The sequence below is a fragment of the Mobula birostris genome, chromosome 2 (assembly GCF_030028105.1).
Source record: "Mobula birostris isolate sMobBir1 chromosome 2, sMobBir1.hap1, whole genome shotgun sequence".
Classification (NCBI taxonomy): domain Eukaryota; kingdom Metazoa; phylum Chordata; class Chondrichthyes; order Myliobatiformes; family Myliobatidae; genus Mobula; species Mobula birostris.
Window position 1 is genome coordinate 42,065,520 of NC_092371.1, and position 22,290 is coordinate 42,087,809.

The following is a 22,290-nucleotide window of genomic DNA, read 5'->3' on the forward strand; positions in this document are numbered from 1 at the left end:
TGGCAATTGTGGGGATGACTTACAGTGGACTGAAACACTTGAGCATATAGACATTAAGAAAGAGGATGTGCTGGAGCTTTTGAAAAGCATTGTTAGATAAGTCACTGGGACTAGATGAGATATACCCCAGGCCACTGTGGGAAGCGAGGGAGGAGATTGAGCCTCTTGACAAGGTTTCCCATGTAAGGCTCCTTCAGAAGTAAGGAGGCATGGGATCCAAGGAGGCCTTGCTTTGTGGATCCAGAAATGGCTTGCCCACAGAAGGCAAAGGGTGGTTGTAGATTGTTTTTGTATTCTGCATAGTGGTCGGTGACCAGTGGTGTTCCACAGGGTTCTGTTCTGGGACCCCTCCTCTTCTCTTTCAATATTTTTATTGATATTATAAATTGCATGAATACAAATACAAAATTCATAAGGATACAAGTAAATAACACGAATTACATTACATTGAAATCACAGTAATATGATCACAATATCCCACATTCCAAATCAATCACGTAGAAAAAAGATTGAATTATGAAATGAAATAAAATAAAATAATTGTATTTATTAAAAAAAATCTACCCCCACTACCAAAATGAGCTGGTTGGTAAAAAAAAAAGAAGAAAAAAGAAAAATACCTTACCATGTGATATTATAATAATAATGGCTCAGATCCATACTTTAATAACAGTTCAAAGATTATGAAAATAATTCAGAAAGGGTTCCCATAACATTAGAAAATCATGTTTAGAATCAGATATCGAACAACGAATCTTCTCTAGATCAAGGCACAACATAACATCAGATAGCCATTGAACATGAGTGGGCGGGGCGGCCTCCTTCCACTTGAGCAAGATCACCCTCCTGGCCATGAGAGACATAAAGGCCAATACCCGCAAAGTAGATAGCTTCAATTTTGTAGCACTATCCTCAACAATACCAAACATAGCAGTCAAAGGATTGGGCTTAAAGCTGACATTGAAAAGTGCAGAAAAAGTTTGAAATACATTTTTCCAGAATTTTTCAAGGCTCGGACATGTCCAAAACATATGAATTAGTGTGGCCACTCCATTAGTACATCTATCACAGTAAGGGGAAATATCTGCATAGAAATGAGAGAGCTTGTCTTTAGACATATGAACTCTATGTACCACTTTGAATTGTAATAAAGAATGATGAGCACATAATGATGAAGAATTAATCAATTTTATAATAATCTTCCGGCTCTCTTCAGATATGAAAGTCTGTAAATCCTTTTCCCAATCTCCTTTAACTTTATCTAAAGAGGTCTTTTTCAATCCCAACAGTAGATCATAAGTGTAAGATATTGAACCATTATCAAAGGGTTTCAGATTAAAAATTGTATCTATTATATTCTTATCTGGACTAGTAGGAAATGTATGTAATTAAGATCTCAAAAAATCTCTAATCTGTAAGTATCGAAAAAAGTGAGTATTGGAAAGGTTAAATTTCGTCGAAAGTTGCACAAAAGAAGAGAGATTCCCTCCATCAAACAAATACTGAAATCGTTTAATACCCAATCTATCCCATTGTTTAAAAGATAAGTCAATTAAAGATGGTTTTAAAAAACAATTAGAAAATATGGGACTTGAGAGGGAGAATCTCAATAAACCAAAATGTTTTCTAAGCTGTAACCAAATCCTCAATGTATGTTTAACCACCCTGTCAGTTAGCTTATTTAAAGATAAAGGAACCAAGAATCCAAGTAAAGAAATAATGGAAAATTTTATAACAGAGTTGACTTCCAAAGAAACCCATATAGGGCAACTCTCATGGTTAATGTAATATATCCAGAACGTAATATTTCGTACATTAACTGCCCAGTAATATAACCTAAAATTGGGTAAGGCAAATCCTCTGTTCTGTTTGGTTTTTTGAAGGTGAACTTTATTTATACGAGGTTTTTTATTCTTCCATATATAGGAAGAAAGAATTGAATCCAAAGAGTCAAAAAAAGACTTAGGAATAAAAACAGGCACAGCTTGAAATAGATATATAAATTTAGGTAAGATATTCATTTTAATAGAACTGATCCAGCCAATCAGTGATAAAGAGAGAGGCGACCAATTAGAAAGTTTTTCTCAACATAATTCAATAAACTTAAAAAAGTTTCCTTAAATAAATCTTTATAGTTCTTAGTAACTCTTACTCCTAAATACATAGATTGTTTTCTTAAAATTTTAAAAGGAAGGTTAATATCAGTTGGTATTAAATTGTTTAAAGGAAACAGTTCACTCTTCTGTAAATTTAATTTATATCCTGAGAACTGACTAAAATTAGTCAGTAAATGGAACACAAATGGTAAGGAGATTGTAACATTAGATATAAAAAGCAATAAGTCATCAGTTTAGAGCGACACTTTATGAATAGTACCTCTCCTTAAAGTACCAGTAATCTCTTTAGGCTCTTGAAGAGCAATTGCTAACGGTTCTAATACCAAATCAAAAAGCAGAGGGCTCAAAGGACAACCTTGTCTAGTTCCACGTTGGAGTTTAAAGGGTTTAGAATTCTGAAAATTAGTAAGAACCCGAGCGGAGGGAGATAGATAGAGTAATTTAATCCAATGAATAAAATTAGGTCCAAAATTAAATTTTTCTAAGGATGTAAATAGATAGTTCCATTCAACTCTGTCAAAAGCCTTCTCCGCATCCAAAGATATCACACATTCTGATATTTCCTTAGATGGAGAGTACATAACATTTAACAAATGCCGTATATTAAAATGAGAATATTGATTTTTAATAAATCCTGTCTGATCATTCAAAACTATAGAAGATATAATATTTTCAAGTCTGCGAGCCAACACTTCAGATAAGATTTTAGAATCAAAATTGAGTAAAGAGATAGGTCTATACGAAGGACATTCAGCAGGATTCTTATTCTTTTTGAGAATGAGCGAGATGGAAGCTTTGTAAAAAGATATAGAAACATAGAAAATAGGTGCAGGAGTAGGCCATTCAGCCCTTCGAACCAGCACCGCCATTCAGTATGAACATGGCTGATCATCCAACTCAGAACCCTGTACCAATCTTCCCTCCATACCCCCTGATTCCTTTAGCCACAAGGGCCATATCTAACTCCCTCTTAAATATAGCCAATGAACTGGCCTCAACTGTTTCCTGTGGCAGAGAATTCCACAGATTCACCACTCTGTGTGTGAAGAAGTTTTTCCTCATCTCAGTCCTAAAAGGCTTCCCCTTTATCCTCAAACTGTGACCCCTCGTTCTGGACTTCCCCAACATCGGGAACAATCTTCCTGCATCTAACCTGTCCAATCCCTTTAGGATGTTAAACATTTCAAAAAGATCCCCCCTCAATCTTCTAAATTCAAACGAGTATAAGCCTAGTCGATCCAGTCTTTCATCGTATGAAAGTCCTGCCATCCCAGGAATCAATCTGGTGAACTTTCTTTGTACTCCCTCTATGGCAAGGATGTCTTTCCTCAGATTAGGGGACCAAAACTGCACACAATGCTCCAGCTGTGGTCTCACCAAGGCCTTGTACAACTGCAGTAGTACCTCCCTGCTCCTGTACTCGAATCCTCTTGCTATGAATGCCAGCATACCATTCGCCTTTTTCACCGCCTGCTGTACCTGCATGCCCACTTTCAATGACTGGTGTATAATGACACCCAGGTGTCGTTGCACCTCCCCTTTTCCTAATCGGCCACCATTCAAATAATAATCTGTTTTCCTGTTTTTGCCACCAAAGTGGATAACCTCACATTTATCCACATTAAATTGCATCAGCCATGAACTTGCCCACTCACCTAACATATCCAAGTCACCCTGCATCCTCCTCACAGCTAACACTGCCGCCCAGCTTCGTGGCATCCGCAAACTTGGAGATGCTGCATTTAATTCCCTCATCTAAGTCATTAATATATATTGTAAACAACTGGGGTCCCAGCACAGAGCCTTGCGGTACCCCGCTAGTCACTGCCTGCCATTCTGAAAAGGTCCTGTTTATTCCAACTCTGTGGTAATCTTCCTACCTTAAAGGAATCTGTAAGGGTAGAACATAAATGTGGTATAAGCAAGGAGGAGAAAGCCTTATAAAACTCTCCAGAGAATCCATGGGGTCCTGGGGATTTCCCAGAATGCAATTCTCGAATAGTCTGAGCAATTTCCTCCTGGGAAATGGGTTGATCCAATTGCGTACGATCATCTATCGAAAGATCTGAAATACTTAATTGAACTAAAAAATTATTCATTGCAATATTATCACTAACAGAGTCAGAATTATACAATTTAGAATAAAATTCCCTAAAAGTGTCATTAATTTCAAGGTGGGGGACCCCCTCATCTTTGTGATTTTTATAAACGACCTGGATGAATAAGTAGAAGGGTGGGTTAGTAAATTTGCTGATGACACAAAGGTTGGGGGTGTTGTGGATAGTCTGGAGGGTTATCAGAGGTTACAGCAGGACATCGGTAGGATGCAAAACTGGGCTGAGAAGTGCCAGATGGACTTCAAATCAGATAAGTGCAAAGTGGTTCATTTTGGTAGGTCAGATTTGAAGACAGAATATAATGTTAATGGTTAGACTCTTGGCAGTGTGGAATATCAGAGAGATCTTGGGGTCCGTGTTCATAGGACACTCGAAGCTGCTGCACAGATTGACAGTGTTGTTAAGAAAGTGTATGGTGTGTTGACATTCATCAACCATGTGATTGAGTTCAAGAGCCGTGAGGTAATGTTACAACTATATAAGATCTTGGTCAGATCACACTTGGAGTACCATGTTCAGTTCTGGTCACCTCACTACACGAAGGATGTAGATACTATAGAGAGAGTGCAGGGGAGATTTACAAGGATATTGCCTGGATTGGTGGGCATACCTTATGAGAATAGGTTGAGTGAACTTGGCCTTTTCTCCTTGGAATGATGAAAGCTGAGCATTGACCTGATAGAGGTGTATAAAATGATGAGGGGCATTGATCGTGTGGATAGCTAGAGGCTTTTTCCCAGGGCTAAAATGGCTAACATGAGGGGGCGTAGTTTTAAGGTGCTTGGAAATTGGTACCAAGGGGATGTCAAGGGTAAGTGTTTCATACAGAGAGTGGTGGGTGCGTGGAATGCACTGCCGGTGGTGGTGGTGGAAGTAGATACAATAGGGTCTTTTAAGAGCCTCTTAGATAGGTACATGGAGCTTAGAAAAATAGAGGGCTATGCTGTAGGGAAATTCTAGGCAGTCTCTATGGTAGGTTGCATGGTCGACACAACATTGTGGGCCGAAGGGCCTGTAATGTGCTGTAGATTTGTATATTCTACATATATTCTTCTTAGTCCTATATATCATAATCTGTACCTGGAGACTATGATCCCTGCATTCTGTCTGTCAAGCTCTGTTAGAGTTTTATATATATTTCAGTAAGATCTCTTCCCATGCTTCTGAATTCTGGTTAATGCAGCTTGGTCAACTCAATCTCTCTTCATATAATAATCCTGCCTTCTCTGTCATCAGTCTGTTGAACCTCAATTTCATTCCATTTATATGTGAGGTGGTCAAAACTGCACACAATACTCTATGTGAGTTTTCACCAAGGCCCTGTGTAATTCTGGGAAGACATCTTTACTCCTGTGCTCAAAATTTCTTGCTTTGAAGGTTAACATGCCATTTTCTTCATTAATTGTCTGCTGCACTGCAATCTCTTTTGTACATCAATGTTGCCCTATCTATCATGACATAAATAGCACCTCAATTTTCCCCATCAAAATAGATAAGTTCAAATTTATTTATGTAATATTGCATCATGTATTTATGTAATATTGCCCGACGCCGGCCCCCTAGGCCTGAGTCGACGTAGTAGTAGTATTGCATCTACCATGTGTTTGCTCACTCAGTTAACATGTCAAAATCATTTTTGCATCCTCCTTACAATCTGCATTCCAACCCAGTTTCATGTTGTTGGCAACATTAGAAGTGTTATATTGGTCTTCTTCATTTAGATTACATCGAATAGCCGAGAGCCAGCACTGATCCCTGCAATACCCCACTAGTTACTGCCATCAACCATCAGCCCTTGATCCCCTCAGTTTTTCTACCAGGAGCACATTGGAGTTGACAATGCTGTCATCTACCTGCTGAATGGAGCCTACCCCCATTTGGATAAGCAGGGCAGCATTGTAAGGATCATGTTTTTTGATTTCTCGGGTGCCTTCAATGCCATATAGCCCTCATTGCTGGGCGGTAGGTTCCATTCAATGCAGGTTGGCACTTCTATTATATCCTGGGAAATGGACTACCTGACTAGCAGATCACAGTTCGTGTGGCTTCAGAGCTGTGTATCAGACATAGATATAAATAGCACTGGGGCCCCACAGGGGACTGTATTGGCTGCCTTCCTGTTTACCCTCTAAACATTGGACAAACACTTCCTCCTCTGTAATCTGTTGAAATTGGTGCTGTGCTGTCTCACTTCTGTAGACTCTGTGTCAGTCTGTTAAGACAATGCAGATGCAGAAAAAATTATTTAAGATCTCCCCCATCTTTTTTGGATTCATCCAGAGGACCAATTTTGTCCCTTGCAATCTTTCTGCTCTTAACTAATCTGTAGAACCTTTTGGGATTCTCCTTAACCTCATCTGCTAGGCCAACCTCATGCCTTCTTTTAGCCCTCCTGATTTCTTTCTAAGTGTTTTCTGGCATTTCTTATACTCCGAAGTACCTCATTTGTTCCTACCATGTATATCTGCATTATACCTTCTCGTTATTGTTAACCAGGGCATCAACATCTCCTGAAAACCAAGGCTCCCGACACTCTCAATTGTTACCTTTTATTCTGACAGGCATATACAAGCTTTGTACTCTCAAAATTTAACTTTTGAAGGCCTCCCACTTACCAAGTACACATTTGCCAGAAAACAACCTGTCCCAATTCACACTTGCCAGATCCTTTCTGATACCAACAAAATTGGCCTTTCTCCAATTTAGAATGTCAACCCACGGACCAGACCCATCTTTTTGCATATTTACTTTGAAATTAATGACATTATGATCACTAGATGCAAAGTTTTCCCCTGCATAAACCTGTCACCTGCCCTGCTTCATTTCCTAATAGCAGATCAATTAGAACATAGAACATAGAACAGTACAGAGATTGCACACTCTCTCATTGGGACTTCTATGTACTGATTAAGGAAGCTTTCCTGAACACATTTGACAAATCTATCCTATCTAGTCCTTTTATAGTATGGGAGTCCTAATCAATATGTGGAAAGTTAAAATCATCTGCTATAACAACCTTGTATCTTGCAATAATCTGTGACCTCTCTACAAATTTGTTCCTCTAAATCCCTCGGACTGTTGTGTGGTATGTAATATGACTGTTCACCCTCCCACTTAAGAATACTGAGGACTTAATCTGAGATGCATTTGATTCTCAGGCAAAGTGAAACAATTAATAAAAGCAAGTACAGCCAGTGGGGCTCAGTTTGATGTACCTTATTGACTTAGGATTTCAATTTGTGACAAAACCCCAAAAGGCAGAGAACAGCAAAGAGGACGGTTACAGACTTTAGCCACATAACATGGTGAAGTGGGCAATGACATTGCAGATGAAGTTAAACTATTGAAAAATGTTAAATTTTGTTCATTTTGAAGTGATGCCCATTCCCCAAAAGTCAAGAGAAATTGATTCATTCACCCACCTGCCTCAGTTCTCTGTCAGCAGCTATCAAAGGCTTGACCACGGGCACCAATGCAGCCACTGTGTGTAAGGGAGAAGAAGAGAATGTTTCCTGGCAGATGGAGTAACGCCCAAGTGGGCTGCTTTGTTTTGTCTAGTCGCAAACCTCCAAAACTTACCAGCTCACTATTTTGAAATCAGCTAGCTATTTAACATGCAAGTTGGTTACAGGCAGTCCAATAGACCAGGCACTTGCTGTTCCTTGGTGATACACATCCTGACAGACAGCCATTTCTTGCTTCTTCATGTCATTAAGAAACAGGCATGGACATCACCTTAATTGGGAGTGACAGGGAGCAGGGAAGTGGGTGGAAAATGTGCTTTACCTTCTCACAGGTGTCTCCACCACCATCATCATGTTTCAGCTATTCACAAAGTTCTCTCTGCACCATTCCTGAACACCAGACGTTTCGCAAAACAGAGTAGAATGGCAGACGACACTTCAGCTATTTCCATGGCCACCTCTTTTTGTATTCTGGGATGTAGGTCATTGTCAGCTTTTAGTCCCATTACTTCTTCCAGCACTTTTTATTAAAACTAATAATAATTTCCTTTTCTTCCTCCTTTTCAGTTATTCCTTTGCATTTCCACTTATCTCCCCTCTTCCTTGAACACAGACCATTTGTTTAATTGTGCTGACATTTATTTTTTCCAATTATAAATTAGGTCCATTCTCTCTTTAAAGGATCTACTGTAAGTATATCCTCACTAACCTTTTTCTTATTATAATCTCCTTTATGTTCCTTTTGCACATTACCCTGATGCTCTAACTTTAATCAGTCTGGCTGTCCATTTGCACTGATTTCTCATCTGCTCCCAGTCCTCGGACTTGCTCTTTATTTTATTCTCCTTATTCTGACCTTCTGTTAGCCATGATTTTCCTTTTGTGTCTTTGTGCCGGAATAGAATATATAAATACAGTAGTTCATGTATTTTTCTTCACATTTTTGCATTGCCTATCCACTATCATGCCTTTCAAAGAAGCTTCCCATTCTAGTATATCTAATTCACTCTTCATATGTTTCTTCTGTTTAGATTTAGGGACCTGCTTATGGATTAAACTGCTTCACTGTCCATCTTGGTGAAGAATTTTATTATTTTATGATCATTGAAAGATCCAACAAAACAAGATTATTAAGTGCCTTGTCTTTACCTAGCACCCAGTCTGAAGTGGCTAGTTCCAAAGTTGGATTCTGGTCTAAAAAAAATCTCACACACATTCCAGGAAATTATCACCTATGATTGCTTAGTTAGATGTATCTCCAATTTCATGTTTAATGCTGCTCCACAGCACCCTCTCCCCCACCAATATACCCACTACTCTCTGCAGAGCAATCACCTCTTTCACATTCCCATTTGCCAATGATTCCATCATGTTCTCAGTCTCTTAATCCTAGCTCTCTCAATCATTCTCTTATTCTTACTTTGGGATTTCTTTTTTTACTACAATCTTTGCACATTTGGATTCTTATCCACACCTCAAACCCTTCTTGCTGGATGACATCAGAAAGGGTTCACAACTTTCGCTATCTCCAAAGCGATCCTACCACTAAACATAGCAAACATATTTTTATCTACCCCTCCCCCAAACCCCACTTTCCGTAGTTATCTCTCCCTCCACAATTCTCTTGTCCATTCATACCTTCCCACTAATCTCCCTTCTGGCACTGATTCCTGCACCTGTCCATAAACCTCCTCTCTCACGCCCATTCAGGGCCCCATACAGTCCTTCTAGGTGAGGCAACACTGAATCTGCTGGGGTCCTCTATTGTGCCCGATGCATCTCCTCTACACTGGTCATACCTGTCATAAATTAGGGGAGTGCTTCATTGAGCACCTCTGCTCCATCCACCAAAAGTGGAACTTCCCGGTGGCTAAACGTTTTAATTCTGATTCCCAAATGTTGACCCATGGTCTCCTCTTGTGCCAAGATGAGGCTACCCTCAGGATGGAGAAGCAAAACCTAACATTGCATCTGGGTAGCCTACAACCAGATGGCATGAATATCGATTTCTTCTTCTGGTAAAAAAAAATCCCTCCCCATTCCCTCTTCCTCTTTACCCCAGTCTGGCCTTTTAGCTCTTCTCACCTCTTTTATCTGCCTATCATTTCCCCCTAGGTCCCCTCCTCCTCCTTTTTCACCTATGGCCCACTCTCCTCTCCTATCAGGTTCATTCCTCTCCAGCCTTTTACCTTTCCATTCCAGCTGGCTTCAACTATCACCTTCTAGCTAGCCTCCTTCTGTTCCCTCCACCTTTTTATTCTTCCCCCTTCCTTTTCAGTCCTGAGTAAGGGTCTCGGCCTGAAACATCAATATTTACTCATTTCCATGGATACTGCCTGACCAGCTGAGTTACTCTAGCATTTTTTGTGTGTTGCGGTAGAGATATATGGCAGGAGATATACACACCGAAGAACTCACGATTGCAAACCTTTTCCATTTAGAGTTTACAAGGACACACACTCATATCTAGACATTGCAAAATAATGGTGAAGTGAAATGTCCTCCCTACTATCTGCCATGGGAATTCACCTCCATCATACTGACAGCAGTCTACATTCACCCCCAGGCGGACGTGGAGTGTGCTCTGAACATACTGTATGCCAACATCAGTGAGCCTGAGGCCAGGTATCCGGAGGCTTTGCTCATTACGGCCAGAGACTTTAACCAGGCCAACCTCAGAAAGGCGCTGCCAAAGTTATACCAACATGTCTCCTGCCCCACTAGAGGCCCGAATATACTTGACCATTGCTACACAGCAGTCAAGGATGCCTACCGTTCCGCCCCACAACCTCACTTTGGAAAATCGGACCATCAGGCCATACTCCTCCTCCTGGCTTACAAACAGAAACTGAAGCGAGAGGTCACGGTGTCAAAAGTGGTGTCACGTTGGACGGAGGAAACGGATGAGGTCCTCCGTGACTGCTTTGAATCGGTGGACTGGTTAGTATTCAAGGACTCGGCAGCTAACCTCGATGAGTATGCCTCATCTGTCATGGACTTTATCTGGAAATGCACAGAGGATTGTGTGTCTCACAAGATGATCCAGGTATTCCCTAATCGGAAACCTTGGATGAATTATGAGATCCAGTCCCTTTTGAAGGCTAGAGCTGCGGCTTTTACGTCCCGGGATACCAGTCGCTACACGGAATCCAGGCGTGAACTCCGGAAAGCCATTAAGGGCGCCAAGAGGCAATATCGAGTGAAGTTGGAAAGCCAGGTTAACCAGAGGGATGCCAGTAGACTATGGCAGGGTCTAAATGAGATCACTAGGTGCAAAGAAAAGGCTGGGAATATCAATAACTGTGGTGCTTCTCTTCCTGATGAACTTAACGTGTTCCACGCAAGATTTGAACAGAAGAGGAGCGTCCCGCTCCCTCTGGGTGAACCGGACCTGGTGGCATCGAGATTCATTGTCACTGAGGAGGACGTTAGAAGGGCCTTCCCTGAAGATAAATCCAAGGAAGGCAACGGGCCCAGATGGCGTCCCGGGACAGGTTCACCGGGCCTTTGCAAGCGTTTGCTGACATCTTCAACTGCTCCTTGCTTCAGTCTAAGATCCCCTCATGTTTTAAGAAGGCAACGATAATCCCGGTGCCGAAGAAGAGCAAGGTAGCATGCCTGAATGACTATTGACCTGTGGCTCTGACGTTGATTGCTATGAAGTGCTTTGAGCGATTGGTTATGGCACACATCAACCACAGCCTACCGGTCAACCTCGATGCTTTGCAATTCGCCTACCAGAGCAACTGGTCAATGGCAGATGCCATATCTCTGGCCCTACATTCCTCCTTAAAACACCTGAAGAATAACGACACATATAAGGCTCCTTTTCATTGACTACATCTCTGCCTTTAATACCATCATTCCAAATAAACTGATTCCTAAGCTCCGGAACCTGGGCCTTAGCACTCAGATCTGCAGCTGGATCTTCAACTTCTTCACAGACAGGACCCAGGCTGTAAAAATAGGGGACAAGCTCTCCTCTACAATAACTCTGAGCACCGGTGCCCCACAAGGCTGTGTACTCAGCCCCCTGCTGTACTCACTGTACACCCATGATTGTGTAGCCAAGTTTCCATCAAACTCAATATACAAGTTTGCTGATGACACAACAATTGTAGGCTGTATCTCGGATAATGATGAGTTTGAGTACAGAGAGGAAATTAAGAACCTGGTGGCATGGCGCGAAGACAATAACCTATCCCTCAACGTCAGCAAGACAAGGGAATTGATTGTTGACTTCCAGAAGGAGTAGTGGACCACACGACCTCATTTACATCAGTGGTGTGCAAGTGGAACAGGTCAAAAGCTTTAAGTTCCTCGGGGTCAATATCACAAATGACCTGACTTGGTCCAACCAAGGAGAGTCCACTGCCAAGAAGGCCCACCAGCGTCTTTACTTCCTGAGAAAGCTAAAGAAATTTGGCCTGTCCCCTAAAACCCTCACTAATTTTTACAGATGCACTGTAGAAAGCATTCTTCTAGGGTGCATCACAACCTGGTGTGGAAGTTGTCCTGTCCAAGACCGGAAGAAGCTGCAGAAGATCGTGAACACAGCCCAGCATTTCACATAAACCAATCTTCCGTCCTTGGACTCACTTTACACTGCACGCTGTCAGAGCAGTGCTGCCAGGATAATCAAGGACACGGCCCACCCAGCCAACACACTTTTCGTCCCTCTTCCCTCTGGGAGAAGGCTCAGGAGCTTAAAGACTCGTATGGCTAGATTTGGGAACAGCTTCTTTCCAACTGTGATAAGACTGCTGAACGGATCCTGACCCGGATCTGGGCCGTACCCTCCAAATATCTGGACCTGCCTCTCAGATTTTTGCACTACCTTACTTTCCCTTTTCTATTTTCTATTTATGATATATAATTTAAATTTTTACCATTTACTGTCGATTTGTACTCCAGGGAGCGCAAAGTGCAGAATCAAGTATCGCTGTGACAATTGTACACTCTAGTATCAATTGTTTGGCGACAATAAAGTAAAGTAATGTCTATCAAGGCTGTGCCTCACTAAGACAGGCTTCACTTCAAGTTATGACCAATTCTACCAGCTATGGAGCTGTCCATAGCTCCATAGGTACTACCCTGAGCCTGTTTTTAGAGAACCAATAGTGAATCAAACTGACTTCCAGAGCAGAATTGTGTCTGATTGAGATTCTGTACATTTCAGTGATTGCATTTTCACTGCATCTCTCCACCTGCCCCTTATTCTCTCCCTCCCCACTCCCTCTTTTTTGTCTTTATATGTATCTCTATCTCTCTCCATTATCACCATCTTCTGCTCTCTCCTTCTCTTTCGCCTCCTTTTGTCACTGTCTTTCTTCTGTGTATCTGTCTAACTCTCTCCCTCTTGCTCTCAATGAATTTGTCCTGTTCTCATCCCACAGCAACCCTCTCTTTCAAAAGGTTGTTATGTGAAATTGAATACTCATCAAAACTAATGGTTTCAGTTCTGAACACTAAAAAATTATGCTGTCTTTACCCGAATGGTTTAGAAGAACTGCTTGTCAAAACATTGGTTTTGAAGATTTTTCACTCAGTAGAGGCAGATGAAGCCATCAATAGTAAATGTATTCAAAGTTACATAACTTTAGATGAAGTCTACTCATCAGAATCAGAATCAGAATCAGGTTTATTATCACCGGCATGTGTGGTGAAATTTGTTAACTTAGCAGCAGCAGTTCAATGCAATACATGATATAGATCAATCAATCAATCACAATATACGCATATTGAATAGATTAAAAATGGTGCAAAAACAGAAATAATATATATTAAAAAGTGAGGTAGTATTCACGGGTTCGATGTCCATTTACGAATCGTATGGCAGAGGGGAAGAAGCTGTTCCTGAATCGCTGAGTGTGTGCCTCTGTACCTCTTTCCTGATGGTAACAGTGAGAAAAGGGCATGCCCTGGGTGCTGGGGTCCCTTAATAATGAATGCTGCTTTTCTGAGTCTCCACTCCTTGAAGATGTCCTGGGTACTTTGTAGGCCCAAGATGGATCTGACTAGATTTATAACCATCTGCAGCTTCTTTCGGTCCTGTGCAGTAGCCCACCCAACCCCAATACCAGACAATGATGTAGCCTGTCAGACTGCTCTCCACATTACATCTGTAGAGTTTTTGAGTGTTTTTGTTGACATACCCAATCTCTTCAGACTCCTAATGAAGTGTAGTCACTGTCTTGCCTTCTTTATAGCTGCATCGATATGTTGGGACCAGGTTAGATCCCCAGAGATCTTGACACCCAGGAACATGAAACTGCTCATTCTCTCCATTTCTGATTCCTCTATGAGTATTGGTATGTGTTCCTTCATCTTACTCTTCCTGAAGTCCACAATCAGCTTTTTTGTCTTACTGACGTTGAGTGCCAGGTTGTTGCTGTGACACCACTTCACTAGTTGGTATATCTAGCTCCTGTACACTCTCTCATCTGAGATTCTACCACTAATGGTTGTATCATCAGCAATTTTATAGATGGTATTTGAGCTTTGCCTAGCCACACAGTCATGGGTGTAAAGAGACTAGAGCAGTGGGCTAAGCACACACCCCTGAGGTGTGCCAGTGTTAATCGTCAGTGAGGAGGAGATAATGTCTCTAATCCACAGAGATAGTGGTCTTCTGGTTAGGAAGTTGAGGATCCAAATGCAGAGGGAGGTACAGAGGCCCACGTTCTGTAACTTATCAATCAGGATGTTATGTGATGTTACAATGCTGCATTTCCAAATGACTTGTTATCATATACTGAAACGTTTATATTTTGCTTATAGGGTAAGGGAGAACTATAGCCTAAAATATGAACGTAACTTTACATTATTACACATTAACTAACATCTACTGCTGTGGTAATTGCATGGCTGACTTGCATTGATTGATGGCTCTCATTTTTGATGTAATGACTAATTTTGATCATTAGGGATAGTGGTTACATCCTACAACCACACACCACACCTTTGATTTGTTTTTTTTTCTTTTGGAACTACTTAAACTTTTATTTCTCACTTCTAGCAGTTCTTGATCTTCATACCCCTCTGCTTGAACTTCCTAAAGGATTTATTTTTGATAGCTTTTATCATTATTGCTTTCATTTATAAATTGCAACATCTTAAAAAATTTTGCTTTGTGGCATCCTTTTCTTTCTTTCACCAATTTTCATCTTTATCTTCTTCTGCTTTCTTCTCAGTTCTTCTCCACTCTTTTCCCACTCACAGAGATTGATTTTATTGAGTTTCTCTTCTTTCTTTTCTTCTTAGCCTAACGTCTGATGACATATTTCCTCCTTGTCCCCTGTTTTCTGTTAAACTCCCCATAAATACGATGTACAATGGTGCTAATATATCAGTTCTTGGTCAAATTCATAACTGGGATTATTAATTACCATTTACACTTGGTTATCTGGGGCCAGTACGCTTGCTATCAAGTTGATTTCTGAAGTTACTGACATGAAATGCTGACTCTTTCTCACTCCATAGACGCTGCTCAGCCTGTTAAGTATTTTCAATATCTCCAATATTTTTCTTTTGTTCTCTATCAGATTCAGGGGGTTATGCCAAATTAGTAGAAAGTCTACATTTTTTAAATTGGCCTTTGATTTATTTGGGCAATCTGTTTAAGCAAGAGGATCAATAACCCCCATAAATTCAGATTCCACTGGGAATGGGTCTGGAGCATGGTGTTCTTTTAGAGTTTAAAATGTGCTGTGAAGTTCCAGGAAGGTTGCTTGTGCTGACTAATTTCACACATGCTATTGATGAATTGTTCAGTGAGGTTAAAGTCACCTCTCATGGGAGAAAAGAAAATTTGGATCGACAGAAAAATCCACTTGGCTTTTCACCTTTAGGACTGGGTTCCAAAGTACAATGACAGAGGCCTGATGGTTGTTCAACCTCCCTGTCAGGGTTTAAGAGCAAGGAAAAAGAAAGGAGCCTAAATAAATACATCTAAAAATTGATACAAAACCCTTAAGTTGCATTAGCTCTGTACAATGGAATCTGTGATTATGATACATATGGTTGGCAGATGTAACCATTGCTCTCTGCTGGAAGTGAAACCTGTGTGACCTCCATGAAATAAATGTTTTAGTACTTTGAGTCCATGTCATCTTGAGCGTGTTTATTTAGGCATCCCCTAAAACCAAATCATTTCAATGGGAGCTGAGTGTAGCCAGAATCAACTAATTTGGAACAGAACTGTATTCATGCTCTAATTCTGGAAGCAATATCCTTCATGTTTTCAGTCTCAAATGCACCAAAAAATTTCAAAGGTTTTTATATTAGAAAAAGATTGCTTACTTTTCTGATTAACTCTTTTAATGGCCTTTGATTTTCCTGCAGCATAATCTTCAGGATACTAAATTTATGAGTTAGTTAATCCAGAAGACAGTCAGTAACTTACTCCCAGTCCTATGCCAATGTTAAAATAAAGTTGCCAAATTGCAGTGATTTATTTGCCAGGTTTTCCTGTGTGAAAATTTCATTTCTGTACTCCGTTCATTTTAATTGCACATTTGAGATCTTGAAGTTACTAAATAATTTTTATTGCAATGGACTGGTATTTATTGTATATCTATAAAAGTGAATGTCTTGAAAATGTTCCCAACTGGGTTTCAGCTCAAATACGTCACATGAAAGTGATTTAATACTAAAATACTACATTGCATTTATGTCCATTCTATCCTCTGATATTTTGAATTTAACTTTAATAATTTCATTTTTATAAACCATTATGGTCTTGATTCTCTCTTCTTTCTTTACAAACCAAAGTTCTCCACTCTTCTCACAAACACGAGGAAATCTGCAGATGCTGGAAATTCAAACAACACATGCAAGGTGCTGGTGGAACACAGAAGGCCACCAGCATCTTGTGTGTGTTTCCTCCACTCTTCTAATTATTTCCTTGTATATCGCTTTTCCCCTCCTTTGTTTCAACAGACTTTATCTTTTCTCTTAGATTCCAGAACACTTATTATGTTAATTGGACTGCAAAACATAAATTGCTGCTGTAAACAGCATTCTAAGAATTTGCATCAGTTTCTAGTTGTTGTCTAACGATTTACCATGAAGGAATCGTATTTTGGTCACTGTATTTAGAAACATTCCAGACAAATATAAAATGTTTACCCTGAAGTTGGGTATTTGTCATAAGATATTTACTCACGTCGGGGAAAATGAAGTGATAGTTATTTCTTTCCCTGCATTCTACAACAAAATTACCCAATTGAATGATATGTCCTAGACTTTACGCTTTGATCCATCTTTCAAACTTCACATAATTATACTTGGATGAATCCAAGACAAAGCAAGATAAGGAGCCAGGGCAAGAATTTACGAACAAATTGATCAGTATTTACATATTGGAAGAAAACAATAATGATGCTTTTGAATCAACGATTCTTTGCTTATTAGTTGAATCTAAGTGTTTAGGGCAAATGGAACTATATATTTCTATTAAAATAAATCTTGTCAGTCTATATTGCCTTTAAAGGTCAGTCTGAGGTATCGTTATTTCTAACTTGCAACGTGGTATACTGTCTTTATAAATATTGTAGAAACAACATTGCAGCTAGCAAACATTTATGTACCTTTAAGATATTTTTCATTCCCGGTATAAGAGTACTCCTTTTCCTAATTTGATATAGTTGCCCAGAGGAGTTTCAGATCAATATTGCCACCTTAAGGTAACATTTTGTTACAACAGTACTTCATGCACAAGTTTGTGAGTGGAAGTTTCATTTCAATCAGCATCATCACTTGGTAGTGCAATACTGTTATATGCATATGTAAAGAAAAGTAATATTGCCTAAGCATCAAAGAGTCAGAACACTTTGAGTTTTTTTCTTCAATAAAATAATACTGATTGAGATACTGAGTCTAATTAGTTAATGTTGAATTGATTTTGAATTAACAGAAGTAGGATTCTGGTATGGCAGCTATAAGGAGCTGTTGGTGTGAATTCTTAGTTTGTATGGAGGACTTAAACATAAACATGTTCAATCAAAAGTTAGAATATACCACTAATGTGCCAGCAAAAGAACCAGTCACAGGGTGGCAATCATACCAGTGCCCCAGAAGAGCTGCATGAGCTGCCTCAATGACTATCACCCAGTGGCTCTCACATTTACTGTGATGAAGTGCTTTTTGAGGTTGGTCGTGGCTAGAATCAGCTCCTGCCTAAGTGAGGACCTGGACCCACTGCAATTTGTCCATCACCACAGTAAGTCTACAAAGGATGAAATCTCACTGGCCCTCCACTCGGCTGCGGATCACCTGGACAATAACAATACCCATGGCAGGCTCCTGTTTATTGATTACAGCTCAGTGCTCAACCCATTCATACTCTCAGTTCTAATCAACAAGCTCCAAATCCTGGGCCTCTGCAACTGGATCCCTGACTTCCTCACTGGGAGACCGCTGTAAGCGCAGAGCAGAAATAACATCTCTTCCTCGCTGACAATCAACACTGGCACATCTCAAGAATGTGTGCTTAGCCCACTGCTCTACTCTCTACACCCACAACTGTGTGGCTAGGAACAACTCAAATGCCATCCAACATTTGCCTGTGAAACAACTATTGTTGGCAGAATTTCAGATGGTGACAAGGAGGCATACAGGAGTGAGATAGATCAGCTGGTTGAGTGGAGTTGCAACAACATCCGTGCACTCAATGTCAGTAAGACCAAGGAACTGATTGTGGACCTCAGAAAGGGGAAGTTAAACAAACACACACCAGTCCTCATCAAGGGATTAGTAGTGGAAACAGTGAGCAAGTTCAAGTTCCCGGTTGTCAGAATCTCTGAGGATCTAACCTGGGCCCAACATATTGATGGAATTACAAAAAAGGTATAACAGTGGCTATATCTCATTAAGAGTTTGAGGAGACTTGGTGTGTCACCAAAGAGTCTCTCAAATTTCTACAGATGTACCATGGAGAGTTGTATCACTATCTGGTATGGAAAGGATATTACACAGGATAAGAAAAAGCTGCAGAAAGATGTATACTCAGCTAATTCCATCATGGGCACTAGCCTGCCAGCTTCAAGGACATCAAAAGGTGACATCCATCATTAAGAACGCCCATCCCCCCAGGGCATGCTCTCTTCTTATTGCTACATCAAGGAGGAGGTACAGAAGCCTGAAGATGCACACTCAACATTTCAGGAACAGCTTCTTCCCCTCTGCCATCAGGTCTCTGAATGGGCAATGAATACAACTTCAGTATTCTTTTGTTATCCCTTTTTGCATTAATTACTGTATTTCATTTCAAAATGTTATATATCCTTCTTATTGTAATCTATAATTATTTTATGTATTGCAATGTACTGCTGCCACAAAACAACATTTTTTATCACGTATGCCAGTGATATTAAAGCTGATTCTGATTCTGGACTGTCTAGGATACAATTGTGCATTATCCCGGAACAGGAAAAGATAACTTAAATTTCCATTCTGGTGTAAAAGCATAATGTAACAGATTCATAGATTCATGTCAATCCAGTTCCTCTAATTCAAGATCCCAAATGCATCTTAAGTCCCAAGTAAGATCAGCAGAAGAGTATGCTTCTTTGGGGTCATTAAATATAATTATCGCCACAGATGTCATAGACTCCAACCTCTTTCAAGTCTATCCATTCACCCATCAAATGTGATTGAAAACTTCTCGAACTACTTTTCGCAATGGCTTTCTCTCTCAGCCATCTACCTTGCTCTCTGTATGCATACACATGATACCACCATAGTGGGCCTGATAGAGTACAGGAAAGAGATAAAGAGCTTAGCAGTAAGTGTGATGCCAACAAAACAAAAAAATGTTCACTCACTTAAGTGGGGTGGTGCACAATGCCTCTCTACATTTACAGTGCTGAAGTTGAGGGAGTTGAGAGCTTGGAGTTGCTGGGAGTAAACATCACCTATAGCCTTTTCTGGTCCAATAAATGCCACAGCCAAGGAAGCTCACCAATGGTTCAAGGTTCAAAGGTTTGTTTTATTATCAAAGTATACAACTCTGAATTTTTTCAATTCTCCAGGAGTCATGAAGCCAAGAAAAAAAAAAGAAAATAAGCAGAATCCACAACCCCCAAATCCCACCTCCCTGTAAAAAAAATGAACAAAAACAGAACAGGCACATCAACCTCCAAATCCATCCTACGCACAAAAACCGAGCAAACCAGATCAGGCACATCAACCCCCGAATCCCTCTTCCTGGACAGGAAAAACGAACAAAACATATGAAGCACATTGACCCACATATCCCTGCTCCTGCACAAAAACTGAACAAAACGGATTAGGCATATCGACCCCCAAATCCCTCCTCCAGCACAAAATCCAAAGGCAGATCAAGCACATTGACCCCAAATCCCTCTCCCTGCGCAAAAAATTGAGAAGATTGCGTGAAAAACCGCAGATTATAAAAACTATAAAACTGTAAACAAGATTTTGTAGTCCAAGTCCACATACAAAACAGAGAAAAAACCTGGGCAACAGAGGGCAGGCTCTCTCCTCTCTGGTAGCACAGCAGAGTAATCAAAAGACAGGCTGCCAGTGCTCACCCTCTGCACTCGCTTCGATGCTTCAATCGTCCTCGTCGCTTTAGTCAGTGAACAATGGAAACTTTAATTGGCGAAATGGAACCAAAGGTCAGCTTGCGCCCCGTCCTGCAGCTTGCCCACCACGAGATTCACGCACACTGTCTCTGTCTCTTGGAGACTGCATAGTACTGGAATACCCAAATGATCTCCAAACTTCTGCAAACAAGAGAAAATCTGCAGACGCTAGAAATCTGAGCAACACACATAAAATGCTGGAGGAACTCAGCAGGCCAGGCAGCATCTATGGAAAAAAAGCACAGTCAATGTTTTGGGCCGAAACTCTTTGACAGGACTGAAGAGAAATCTGCTCCTCAGCCTTTTTTCTCCAATCCTACCGAAGGGTTTTGGCCCTAAATGTCGCCTGTACTTTTTTCCAAACTTCGGCACTCACTTCAATGTTTCAATCACCCTGATCACTTTAATCAGTGAACAATAGAAACTATAATCGGTGAAATGGTGTCAAACATTGGCTCGTGCACCATCCTGCAGCCTTCCACCACAAGGTTCGCTCATGCTACCTCTGCCTCCCGGAATCTCGGAGACTGCAGACCGCTGAAGCACCCAAACGATATTCAAACAACAAAATATAGGCTCCAACAGTTCTAGAAGAACAACCAAAAAGAGAAACAAACGTAAAAAACATAAAGGAAATGAAAAAACTGTTTCCGTGATCTATCCAAGAGATGCCGCCCAAAGGAGCATTGTATGCAGGCGCCATCTTGACTGGAGTGTATCTATTTCCTAATGAAGCTTACGAAATTTGGCACGTCTTTGTCGACACTCACTAATTTTAATTGATGCATCATTCATCTATCCAGATGCATCGCAACTTGGTATGGCAACTGCTCTGCCCTTGACTAGAAGAAACACAGCTCAGTGCATCACAGAAACCACTCTCTCTTCCATGAACTCTGTCTATACTTCTTGTTGCCACAGTAAAGCAGCCAGCATAATCAAAGACTCCACCTGCTCCGGACACTCTTCCTTCTCCCCTCTCCCATTGAGCAAATGATACAAAAGCCTGAAAATATGAATCCCCAGGCTCAAAGACAGCTTCTGCCTCGCTATTCCAAGACTATTAAATGGTTCCTTAGTATGGTAAGATGGATTCTGGACCTCACAATTTACCTTGTTATGATCTTGCACCTTAATGTCTATCTGCACTGCACTTTCTCTGTAGCTGTTACACACTCGCTGCATTCTGTTGTTGTTCTACTTTGTACTACCCCAACGCACTATGTAATAATTGAATCTGTTTGAACGGAACGCAAGACAGCCTCTTTACTGTACCTCGGTACATGTGACAATAACCAACCAATTCCAATTCCAATCTAATTTCAAGCCAAGCATTATTGGTCACCCAGTATTGCACTGACTGGAGCCATCTAGTTAGGTGCATGCATATATTAATGTTCTATTTTGTTGCAGCAAATCAAAATCTGCCTTCAGATTTGAATTAGATTTTCCTTACTTGGGGAATATGCTTTTGAGGCACCTGCAGGATTTTTAAGCATTTCGTAACTTTATAGACTTTCATTATCTATTTATCTAGCATTTGTTGTTCATTGTCTTATTTTGTGGTCATTCATATCCAAGAAAAAGTCAATGTGGTATATATATATATATATCTGCTGATATATTACTACTGATAAGTAATCTTTGACAAACAATGTGAAAAGTAGCGGCCCTAATACTTGATGCCTGAGGAACACCGCTAGTCACTGGCAGCCAACCAGAAAAGGCTCCCTTTATTCTCACTTGCTGTCTCCTGCCTGTCAGCCATTCCTCATTCCATGCCAATATATTTCCTGTAACACCATAGGATTTTATCTTGTTAGGCAGCCTCATGAGAGGCATTTTTGCAAATGCCTTCTGAAATTCTAAATAAATGACATCCACCAGCTCTCCTTTGTCCACCCTGCTTGTTACTTCCTTGAAGAATTCTAACAAGATTTGTCAGGCACTACTGATAAGTAATTCTTTCTGTTACATTGCAGAT

The 22,290-nt window shown here is 40.5% G+C and overlaps 1 protein-coding gene across 7 annotated transcripts in view; it reads left to right on the plus strand.

Annotated features, from left to right (window-relative positions):
- The window catches only part of ripor3 (RIPOR family member 3), a 193,766-nt gene that overhangs the window by 123,110 nt on the left and 48,366 nt on the right, over window positions 1-22,290 (plus strand). The window lies entirely within an intron of this gene.